Raw genomic sequence first — 12325 nt, 5'->3', positions numbered from 1 at the left:
GTGCTTTAACTGGTGTTGTTAGCCACCCTACCCAGTGTTTTCGGACACCATGTCCACAGTACAGCCACGGTCCCCTGGGCTGTGGCTTGGTTCTGAGTGAAATGTCAACACCACCATTTACCTCGTGGGTGTTTCTGAGGGTGACACACGTCAGAGATCCGGCCAGAGGAGCGGCCTGTGGGCCTCTGCAAACACTGCCTTGGCTTCCCTCACCCTCTTCCCTGCCAACACTTAAAACATACAACTTGCTTAGTTTCCTCAAAGACAAAGAGAAGAGGGCGTGGGCCATCTCGCCTACCAAATCTCACCCACACACAAGTGTCACATGGGGGCATTCCTGCAAAAGGACATCTGTAAGTTCAGCAGTGTCACTGACTTGCAATTCCTAGCAGCACAAGGTCAAGGAAAAGTACCACCACCGACAGATGACACGGTCATGGGTGCCATGCCTTTCCCAGAATGCCTCACTTGCAATCTTCTGTGGAGCAGTGAATTGCTGCTTTGTTCAGAATGTGCGTTGTCACCTGTTACTCAGTCTCCCCACGTGGTGCTCACCGTGGGAATCGGTGCTGCATTTCCCATTTTCCTACCAAATAACCTGCCATCTTCCCAGGGCACCAATCAGACTGCCTACTTAACAAGCGGTCCATTTCCAGACCATTTCACTAATGGCAAAAAAGGAAGGAAAAATTAAACAAAAACGGCGCTCATGACATAATTTTCCAGCTCTTGTTTCCTCTGGAATGGCTTTGCTCTGGATGAGCTGAGGACAGATAGAGCAGAAGGCTAAGGACAGAAGACACAAAAGTAGCTGGGTTAACATGACTTAAAATCCAGACGTCTCTCTGGTGGCCAGGATGCCACATATCCACCCTAGCGGGCTTGCAAACGTGGCCACCAAAGGCATAACTGTCTGACCAGTCAGCCCCAAACACCAGCAAGGGAACGAGAACAGAACAGACACAGAGATGCTGGCCCTGTCAATGTGGAGACAGCCAGGTGCCCAGGGAAACTGGGCTCTGCTGGGCAAAGAAAGGTGGGAGGGGGTGTGATTTGTTAGGCATAGCTCAGCTGGTAGTGCTCTCTTTCTGAGATGTGGAAATGCTTCAACTCTTTCATTGGTCCAAGTGTTGGCTTAGTTTCTGAAATGCCTTTTTGGAATGAAAATAAACTGAAGAACCAGACAGAGTAGTCATCTGACCAAGGGATGGTTGCATGAATCTTATGACAGCCTGGGGGAAAGTACTACCTGGTGGTGGTCCCATGGGGTCACGGGAGCCTAGGCAGGGAGCCCAGGCTGAGCCAGAGGAAGCCAGGGCGAGTATGCTGTGCTGGGTCCCCCCCTCCCCATCCCTCTGCAGGCCACATCACCCTTTTAGCAGGTCACCTTCTGGAAGGTTGGCATGTCACCCCCTGGACTGGCAGCCCCCTGGGGAGCTCCAATTGTACAGTCACTCTTAAAATATTCCCCATGTCCTTGGATGGAAGTTCAGGGCTGATCAAGGACGAGAGGACCTGTCTGGTGCAGTTGCCTGCCTTGCCTGCCCTCCCAGGTGCTGTCTTTACCCTGCTAAGAAGACAATGCTCCTCAGATGCCCAAGCTACTGCCTGGAGGCTAACCTCACGCTGGCCCCAAACTCCCCACCTTGTACACCCAACCTGTGCAGCCTGACCTGCTGTCCCTTCAATGGACAGCCCCTCCCTGGGGAGCATGCTCTGGTCCCCAGAGCCCTCCTGGGAACCTTGCCCTTCCCATAGTTTTAATACCCTCTCTGCATTAGGCAAAAGCCCTGAGCTCATCTCTGGGGTCTTATGACCTCTTCCATTCAAAGTCAAATAATGAATGAGTTAAACCCAACCAGCTACAAAGAAAGCCAGAGCCTCTGATCCCCAACCTGGGGAAGGGGCCTGCCCGGAGCTCATAGACTGCACTAATGAGCTCTAAGGAGGGCTTCTGGGCCAGGACAAGTCCTGTGTCCTCACCAGGGTTTTACAAGGCCCCCAAGTGCTGAGGATGACTCACTGAAATGGAGTGCCAAACCATGCCAGAAAGAAGTTTTCCACCCTTGCCAGGAGGATGAAGTCCTGTGACACCAAGCCACTCAGAACCCAAGACTACAGCCTTGCCATCAAAAAAGGGAACAGGAACTCAGGGCCAGGCGCGTGGCCTAGTGGTAGAGTGCTCGCCTAGCATGCATGACGTTCTGGGTTCGATTCCTCGGTACCACATACACTGAAAAAAAGCAAAAGTGGTGCTGTGGTTCACGTGGTAGAGCTTTAGCCTTGAGGAAAGCCAAGGATAAACTCAGGCCCTGAGTTCAAGCCCCAGGACCGGCAAAAAAAAAAAAAAAAAAAAGTTACGAAGAACTTTCTTTTCATGAACCCAGAAGTCCTGCACACCAAGTGTTGCCCTCCCAGCCCCCAATCAGGTTGCAGTCCATGTGGTCACAGTTGATGAAGTGACAGCACCCACAAATGCCTCCTGGCCCCACCAGGTGACTGCAGAAGTAAGGGGGAGCAGGCCCTGAACACCTCCAACCTAAGCACATCCTCACAGCACTGAGCAGGTTAGGAACTAAGTAACAGAATGAGCCCCACAGGGGGCCAAGGAAGGCTGGTCGACCAGCTGGCGGGGTTTCCTTAGAGCAGAGGAGCAGAATTCCCTTCAAAGCACTCAAAGCAATCACACAACTCTTCAGAGATCTGGGACACAATGAAAGTAAGACTCACTCCAAGGAGAAGTATATATTGAAAGATGTTATGTAAATGCATTGAAGATGTTCACTGCAGTGCCCTCCATAATTTCAAACTAACCGGGGTGCTATCTAGTCATGTGTCCTGCTAAATAAACAGAGAAGATACTGGTGACAAGTCTGGTATTAAAAGTGAGCATGAAAATCTGTACTTATTAATCTAATAATGTCACTTATTGTAGACCAAAGCTATCTTGAAGCATCGCTGAACAAATACAATTCCTGCTTAAAAAAAAAAAATAACTAGCCAGGTACTGGTGGCTCACACCTGGAATCCTAGTTACCCAGGAGTCTGAGATCTGAGGATCGAGGTTTGAAACCAGCCCAAGCAAGAAAGTCCTGAACACTTTTATCTTCAATTATTTGAATTAAAAACTCTTTAGTGAAAAACATTTCTTATAAGAAAAAAAGGAAAAAAAAAATAAAAATCACAGGGAACTGGGGCGGGGAGTTTGGCCTAGTGGTAGAGTGCTTGCCTAGCATGCACGAAGACCCGGGTTCGATTCCTCGGTACCCCACAGACATAGCAAAAAGCCGGAAGTGGTGCTGAGGCTCAAGTGGTAGAGCTCTAGCCTTGAGAAAGTCCAAGGACAGTGCTCAGGCCCTGAGCTCAAGCCTAGGACACACACACACACACACGTCTAGAAATATCAAACCCTAATACTCCATCCCTAGCTAGCACCTCCCTAGCTGGCCACCCTCCCTGTCTAGGTCATACCCTGACCAGAGGTCATTTCTCTGACCACAAAAGCACTCTGTTTATTTATTCAACATTCAAGAATAAACTAGAGTACACACAACACTCAAAAAGGCTACCAGTCCTGAACATCTAGCCCTACTCTGATAAACAGGGGCCCCGAGCCAGCACAGGGGACCCTGTGGGGACATTTAGGGGTTCTCCCAACTGCAGGAGGTCAGGCTGATGACTGCCATGTTACAGATTCAAAAGCTGAGCCCAAATCCAAGCAAAAGGCAAACATCAGAGGGCAGGGCGTGGAGCTGGGAACCTCTTTGAGCCATGACATCCCCCCAATGAAAAATGCAACAGGCCCCACAAAAGAGCCATTGGAAAGGCCTCTGGGGAAAGGAGGTCTCGCATTGCAGCCTGTGAGCCTCCTGGTTCGGCTATTGTTCCTGACAATGGCCTGGTCCACACAATCCAATCCAGTAGACTGGAGAGGCACTCGGCCACATCACCCTCAGTAAAAAGTTTCCTGAACAAGACAGCTTTCAGTTGTGTAAGCCAAGCTGGCCAGTTTCCTATTTGAGTGACCACTGAAAAACAGCTACTCAGAGTGTTGCAAGGCCTGCTGGTGAAGAAAACCTAATACATAGGAGACTCTGAAACCAAGGGAAGGTGTAATTTCTACTGTGTCGTGTGTGTCTCCGGAGCAGCGACACAGCCTGGGGGGGCTGTGAAGACTGACCAGCTGTGTAGTCACAGGTGGCTCTGAGGAAACAAAAGCAAAACTGTGGCAGGCATGGCAGAGACCCACCAGGTGATAGTTCAGTGCTCAATCCCCTGCTGTCACCCACAGCTGGCGCCCCACCCTGAAACCGGAGTCCAGCCAAATGACAAGGTTGGTTCCCTGAGTCCAGTGAGCAGGCCAACAACTCCCCATGCCAGCCAGGAGTACAGCACTCCTTTTTTTTTTTTTTACAGCACTCCTTTTTTAAAGATCTTGAATCCTAGAAGTGGCGCAGTGGATCAAGTGGCAGAGCACTAGCCTTGAGCTGAAATGCTCGGGGACAGCGCCCACGACCAACCAATAAATAAATAAATAAACAAACACCTTGAATCCACATTTCTGAAACCAGGAGGGAAAAACAGAAAACTTTTGCAAGAGGATGTGTGGAAGACAGCACAGGTGAGAGAGCAGATTATAGCACGAAGATCATCAGGCCTGAAGCCCAGTGACCACTGACCTAACACCAGTTATGAGGCTGCAACGGGGTCCAGGCTGGGCCCAGCCTGCATGAATTATCAATATACTCCAACTAATTGTCTTCAATTAGACATGAACCTAATACTTTATCTCCTCCTTTTATGTGGGATAGACACACACACACATCTGGACACACCACAGTCGATCAAGGCCACAATTCTTAGGGGATTTCCAAACACGAAGTTTCAAGATCATCTATTTACCTCTTTATATCTGAAAGCTATGAAAAATTCAAGCCCTTTTACTAAGGGCAACAGCACACATAAAATGGGTAAACGAAGGCAAGGAAAGTTTGCCTTCATTAAAAATTAAATTGCATACAAGCTTGAGATGGCCAACTTGACAGCATTTTATAAGTAAACTGATTATTATTCATAAGCCAGAATTCTCAATGCTGGAAATTACTCTGGTCATCTATTGCAAGTTTTAAGCTGTCAAGATGCTTAAGAAGAGGAAATTAGAGTGGTCACTAGATGTTACATGAAGTCACCGCCCTGCTTTTACCTGGCCAGCCTTTCTCTCTGAGCATGCTGTGGCCGAAGGCCTACTGTGTGCACAGACGGTCCACAGACAAGATGTGGTCAGCTCATGAAGCACTTGTCTAGAAGGACAACAGATGAGTGGGGAGGCTGGAGAGAGCAGACACTTGGGCAGGGCAGCCCCTGACCTCGGGACAGGCTCAGAGGGGCTCAGCTGGGCCTCCCAGGAACTCTTGTTTCCTGTGGACCTCCACCAAGGCTGGCGACAGATACACAGCCTGAGGTAGGCCTCCCCCAGCTGCTCCTACCAACCCTCGCCCCCACACCTGCACCACTCACACCTCCCTGCTCCCTCACTCCCACTACCTCCACAGGACTCCTGGCCCCCAGAATCCCAGATCCTTCTACCCACACGTGGCCTAGACCATCTGTCTATACATTCTCAAATGATGATGCGTTCCTTTTACCACTGGGCTCTCCCTCCACTGTGTTTGGCTTTCTTCTAGAAGCTTCCCTGCTACCTCCGTAACACAGCTCTTACAAGTCCAAGCCTAAGGCTTCCAGTCCTCCAATCCCCAGCACTGTCTTGTTTCCATGAAGTGAGCAGCACCTCCCATGCCAGCCATCTCCACAATGGCTCCCGGCACACAGTATCTGCTCCACACGGTCCAGCCTGGCAGCCCTTAGACCCTGTCCCACACCAGGAAAGAAGGCAGAACCAGAGGCCTAGCCAGCTCCTGCTTTTGGCACTAACTCAGCTCTTCCTCACTGGCTCTAAATCTGAGGAGAACCCTGGCCAGTCCTCTCTCCAGTGGTCCTGCACATGGCCACTGAGATGAGACCTGGCCCTCCCCGAAGTTGCCCTTTCCTGATCCAGACCTGCTAACCAGGACTGGTGGATGGACTCTTTACTCCCCCTCCTTCTCACATTTTTAAACACATATACTGCTTCTCACGACAAAGGAAAGTACAAGCTTCCCATGGTGTGCCCAGCTCAAAGACTCTCTTCATGTCCTCAGTCACAGCCTGAGTTGAGTCCTGGAGTTTCTCCATTCTGACACTTGGGTGGTGCCGGGAGCCCCAGGGACCTCCCCTGCCTCTCTCTGCTTCTCCATCCGAGTTTAGCTCCTTTCCATCTTCATCTCTGTCTGCCCATCTTCTACAGCAGCAGAAGCAGCCAAACCTAGCAAGGAAAAGCCAGCCACCATCCCGGGAGGACAGGCACTGCTGCAGCTGGAACCAACATTGGTCTTTCCCAGGAGGCCAGCCTGCATCCCACACACAGCCCTCTGTGGAAGAAGAAACCTCAACTCTGTAAGCCCCAATTCCAGGTCCTTGCGCCAAGCCATGCCACACCCTGCCCTGCACCATTGCAAGCCCTCCACACACACACACACACACACACACACCCCAAAGCAGCAGTGGTACCCAGCCCTGGGCAACTCCCAGGAACTCTGAAAAGCTAGAAATGCCAGGACCCCATACCCAGAGATTCTGCTTCGACCATATCAGAAGGTGTGGCTTTTAAGCTCCCAGGTGATTTGAAAGCACGGCTGGAACTTTTCACTCGGTGATACCTGAACCTTGGTTCAGGACTGCTCCCAGCGGACCTGCCCAAATGGAGCTAGACAGCTATTTTGTTCACACACCACGGAGGGCTGGCTGGGGTCTCAGCAGAGTGGAAAGTGAGATAGAACCCCTCTTGGCAGCTTCCACCAATTGTTAACATGTAGGAAGGTTGCCAATTTAAAACCTGCCTTGATGGGAGTGTTTAACCACAGACTGGCAGGTGGCACCATCTGGGCTCTGTTTCTCTCTTCCAAAGAGAGTTCCAGGCCCACGCAGGGATGAGGCCCTCCCTCCCACACCAGGCTGGAATAGTGCCTTTCAGGTGCACAGGACTTCAGGAGGCTCCCAGAGTCTGAAGGATGGCACGGGGAGAAGACAGGTAAGAATTTCCAATTGTAGGAAGTGGCACTGTGGCTCAATGTGGTAGAGGGCTGGCCATGAGCTGAAGAGCTCAGGGACAATGCCCACGACCAGAGTTCAAGCTCCATGACCAACCAGAAAAGAAAAGAAAGGAATGCTAAAAAAAATAATTTCCAATGATAAAATCCTTTCAAAGAAAGGATTCTTTTCGTTCTGTTCACAGACTTGGGCTAGCAGGCCTAGAAGCACTGCAGACTACCAACAGATTAGTAGCACTCCCTCCCAGGAGACAGGTTTTTATCGAGCAGATAAGAGTAATCACACTAGGGTGTCATTTCTTATTTGATTATAAAAGGGAAGGTAGAAGCATTATCTTGCAATTACTTAATAGTCTTCCTAGAATCTTATTCTAGTAACCTCATCAGCCCAGCACCTCCTCTCGACTGTAATAGGGCAGACTTCAGACCCAATACTAAGTTATCCCAACTTTAGGCTCAAGTCTTCCAAATGTACCAGGCTCTTCCTGGTAGAGAGACAGGGCCTGGGCTCCTTCTCAGAAAAGGAAGGCACACACACCCACCACCATCCATTAGGCTGGGAAGGTTTTGCAGGCATTTGATGTTTTCTCACCTGCTGAGCACTAGCTAGTTTCTAATTGTGCAGGAGGCAGACAGCATGCTGCTATTTCCATATTCTTGTCCAGAAGCTGCCAGAATGCATGACTTGAGAACATTAGTTTCTTTCATTTCAGCCTCTGCGGAGGTGTGATCAAGGGCTCCAGGTTCAAACCCTAGCTCAAGAGTGCACTAAACTATGGGGGGTACAGGGAGAATTCACCTAAATTCTCCCCTGGGAAAATGAAAGCTTCATGGTAATGACGAGGGCTGCAGAATGTATGCACATGGGGTGACCCTGGCGTCCTGGGAGTCTGCAACCAGTGACTGTCTGCTTCTGCTTCTTAAGACACTCAGATGTTGAGTCTCCCCTGAAAGCTGTACGGGTTTTGTGGGTGGGAAGGGCTGTCCACGGGGCATGTGGGCTGGAGACAGTGGCTGTTCTTCTCAAAGCCCATCCTACAGTCCTTCCCATTCTGTGGCCTTCTCCAGGAGCTGGTCCCTGGGCCTCCTGTACAGAGTTATGTAACACAGGCCTGCTGGGGGGGGGGGGGGGGCAGGAGGAACCTGAATCCCTGGTGTGTGCCTGCCTTATTCCTAGGAGCCTCAGGCTTGGTGAGTTACTTTTCAGTCATCCCAGCAAAGGGTGGCAGCTGGACATGTGCCTTCTTCAAGGAGCCAGGATCCAACTGGGTCCCTTGCGGGCTGAGTGAAAATGGGATAGCCCAAGGATTTGAGCTCAGTCCCCGTGGCATCTGGTAATCTGATCTGTGACTTTCCAGATTTGTGGTTGTCATGCTGGGCCCTTGGATCTATGAAGCCCAGATGTCAGGACCTCAGGGATTGTCCCAGGGGTCTGAAGCCAATTCTCAGAAGAAAAAAAAAAAAAATACCACAAGGCCCCAAGCAGGTGCTTAATTTGAAAATAACAGTGAAGGAATGGCCAGGGGGCTGGCTGCTGGCTTTCAGTATCTCAAACAGTGAGCTACACTGGTTCGCTCTGGGCCCTGGACCAGGTCAGCAAGGGCTGCCTGAGGTAGTACCTGATTCCAGTCAAGGGCCCAGTGGAGAAACATGTTGGCTTCTACCCAAGGAGAGCACACACAGGGAAGTTTCAGTTTCGGGAAGCCTGGGGGGGGCGGGGGAATCAGGGGATTTAAGCCCAGGAGGCAGCCCAAGACCCCGGTAAACCCAACCCGCACTTATTTGCATATCTTATTATCAAACTAGAAACCAGCATGAGAAGAAGAAAGTCTATTCAAACAGCCCACAGGGAAGTAAGTCCAAGCTACTTGCTGGATTAGTAAACAGCAAAGGAGAAAAATTCCAGCAAGACTCCCCCCTTCCTCCCTCCTCCCAGAAAATTAAGAGCAGGGCACAAATTAACAATGGCTCAGGCAGGCCACCTTTGTCACCAGTTGATCCAGCCCAAGTTCTGGGCCCTTTCAAGTCTCAGGCCCGACCACCACCAACATCCAAGTGCTGGTGGAAGGGACAATAAAACTGGAAACCATGGAAGTTAGGGATCTTCCAAGTGCCGGCTTTGAGAGGCAGGGGGTGGGGGTGAGGGGAAAAAAAGGCAGCTGCCTGTATTGCACCGCCCAGCAGGGGTTCCTGGCACCAAGAACTGGTTCTTTAGGAACCAGCAGCATGGTGCCTGAACCTCAGGACAACAGGAAAACACAGGAAAGCCCACAGAGGCCTCCGGGGCTTCTGGTCCTAGCTGGTCATTGTTCCTTGAGTCCACACATGAGCAGTAACACAAAGGGGGGGGGGAACCAGGTTCTGGGCGGCGGGGGAGGTCTCAGCACCCAGGTCCCCTCTGGAGAGCTGTGCACACAGGTGGTGCGGCCCCCCTCACCCATCCTCATGCAGAAAGCAGGAGGGGGGAGGCTTGAAAACACAGGCACGCCCCCCCCCAGATCCCCACCCTGGGGGTTCAGCCGGTCTGTGGGGCCAGGCCTGGAGTCTGCTTCCCCGGTCAGCAGGCCGGGCGCATGGCCCCTGCTGCTGCTGGATGACTGCACAGGACAGCCGACCTTCTCCCCCCCAACCCCACCCCCGGACCTGGAAGTGGGGCGCTGCCGTCCACCCGGGGCCATCCGGACGCTCTGCAAGCCACCCATTAACTTTTACAGCGGCCAGAGAAGCGGACGGAGAGTCACGACCATCGATTTTACAGGGCGCGCAACCCACAGCCCAGGGGGGGCGGGCAGGGGGCGCGCGCGCCCCCCCTCTCCACCCATCTCATCCAGACGCCGGAGGCGGCCTGCATGGAAAGCTAGGTGAAAAATGCAAACTTTGGGTCTGGGAGGCAATGAAGTTTCGAGGGCTCCGCGGGCCGGGGCAGCGTGGACCCGAGGCGGGCGGAGGGCGGGATCGGTGCGGCGGGCTCCGGGCTCCGGGCTCCGGGCTCGGGCTCCGGGCTCGGGCTCTGGCTCCGGGTGGCATCCGCCGCCGCGCTCTCCGCTCGGCAATCCGAACACAAGTTCTGCCGACTCCACGCCGCCGAAGAAACCGTACCGTAGCCATCTGCCGCGCGGACACGGAAGGCAGAGCGCGAGCCCCCGAGGCGCCCCCGGCCCCGCCCGGGACCCCGCCGACCCCGCCTCCCGCGCACACGCCCGGCCCGCACCGCCAGCCCCGGGCGACGAGTCCAGGGACTCGGGGCCGTGCCCCGTCCGCAGCGCCGGCGGCTTCCCGGTCAGCACCCCGGGCGCAGCGCTGCCCGGCCCCGGCGCGGGCCCTCCGCCGCCCGGCGGGGCCGGGGGTGCGGCTCCCGCCTCCCGAGGCTCGCCCCGAAGTTGAAATGTGCACTGTCACCAAGTTTCCCCGGGGGCCGCGCCGGGGACGCCCCGACCCCCCCACCCCGCGCCCGCGGGCGCCGCCGGCTAGCGGCGCTCGGAGGTCGCGTCCCGGCGCGGCGCGCCCCCGGTCTCCGGCTCCCGGGAAGGGGCAGCCGGCTCCGAGGGGCTCCGCGCCGGACCCCCGGAGCCCCGGCGCCCGCCGAGCCGCCCGGCACCGAGGAACCGGGCCCGCCGGGACGGGACCCGGCGCTCCGCCCGCCCCCCGAAGGTTCCCGCCGCCGCGCGCCTACCTGACTCGCATGGCGCCCGCGGGCTCCGCGGCTCCCTCGTCGTCCGGTGCTCGCCCGGCCGGGGGCGCGCGCGAGGCTCCGGGAATCGCGGCGGCGGCGGCGGAGGCGGCGCGAGGACTGGACCGCCGGCCGCGACTCTCCCGAGCGCTCGGCCCCCGCCCCGCGGGCGGAGAGGTGGTCTCTGCCGGGGCGGGGCCGCCGGCGACGGGCGGGGTCCGGGCGCCGACGGCGGACGGCGGGCTAGGCGGGGCGGGGCGGGGCGGGCTGGGGCTGCAGCCGCCGCGAGGCGGCCAGAGGGAGGGGTGGTTCCCTCGGGGGCGGGGCCTCGGGCGAGGGGCGGGGCCGAGGACGGGAGGGCGTGGCTTGTGTGGATGAAGGCGCCGGCTGGCTTGGGGACGGGCCTGGGTGCCGGGGCGGGGCTAGCGCGGGGGCGGGGTCTTCCGCGGAGGGGCGGGGCCTCCCTGCGGGAGGCGGGGCGGAGTCGCGGCTGGGCGAGTCCCGCGGTGGCCGCCGCCGCCTCCATCCTCGTCGGGGCTCGCTTCTGGCCTCCTCCCCCTTCTCCCCCAGGCGTTAGCCAGGGAAACCGCGGCCGCAGCTGGCGTCCGGTGCCTGGCACCGGCTGGTCGGATTGCTAGGTCCTGCGGCCCTTTCCTGGGGCGCCGTGGGGGAAGCCCGCGGGGAGGCTGGGGCCCAGGAGCGGGCGAGGCCGGGGCGGGGGAGGAGGCCCGGCGGAGGCGGTGGGGAGGGGGGAGACCCGACGTCGGGACGCCGCGAGGAGCCGCGGAGGGAGGGCGGAGACAGCGCCCGGCTGGAGGGAAGCGGGGCGCCCGGCCGGGAGCAGAGCTGACCCGGGCGCCCTCCGTCACCGGGGGGCCCGCGCGGCCTCCCGTGGGCCTCGTCCCGTGTGCGGTGCCGGTGTTCGTTCGACAGGTGACTCGAGACATCAGGGCACCACTGACATCGCGTGTGAGTCTGAGTTCAGGCTGAGGTGGTCGGTCTCCCAAGACGCCATGGCGCCCCCGGGTCGTCTTCCCCCCCCCCGGGTCGTCGTCCCCCCCCCCCGGGGTCGTCCTCCCCCTGGGGTCGCTCTGTCCCCCCCTCCTCCCCCCCCCCCCGAGACTGACTGCTCCTGTGAAATCCATTGACCTTCCAGAAGGAGATTCAGGTAGGCAGACAGGGGATCCCCGGCTGAAAGGAGCAGCTCTGTGCTGGCCTCGTGTGATGTGTGCCGCGTGCATGCCGGTCCTGGAGCTTGAACTCAGGGCCTGGCCACCGTCCCGAGCACGCTTGCTCAAGGCTGGGGCTCTTCCGCTTGAGCTTTGTTGGTGGTCAATTAGGCAGAAGCGTCTCACCGCTGCCCAGGCCAGCTTCAAACCATGATCCTTAGATTGGACTCTGGGTCCTATAAACTCAACAGACGTGCACGTTGCTTTCAGGGAAAAGCTGACAGGACAGCCCGAAGACCATGAACTCACGGCGGAGGATGAGAATTCGCTTGGCACAGACC

General features: G+C 56.2%; 1 protein-coding gene across 1 annotated transcript in view; it reads right to left on the bottom strand.

The window, feature by feature from the left end:
- Positions 1 to 10948, bottom strand: part of Sh3bp4 (SH3 domain binding protein 4) — a 55131-nt gene extending 44183 nt beyond the window's left edge. The window contains exon 1 of the mRNA XM_090355092.1: positions 10819 to 10948. The gene's annotated coding sequence lies outside the window, so the exon portion shown is untranslated. The remainder of the gene's footprint in view (positions 1 to 10818) is intronic.
- Positions 10949 to 12325: the final 1377 nt, after the last annotated feature.

Source organism: Megascapheus bottae, chromosome 21 (assembly GCF_031878675.1).
Source record: "Megascapheus bottae isolate mThoBot1 chromosome 21, mThoBot2.hap1, whole genome shotgun sequence".
NCBI classification, from domain to species: Eukaryota; Metazoa; Chordata; class Mammalia; order Rodentia; family Geomyidae; genus Megascapheus; species Megascapheus bottae.
This window is presented reverse-complemented; position numbering and strand designations above follow the sequence as displayed.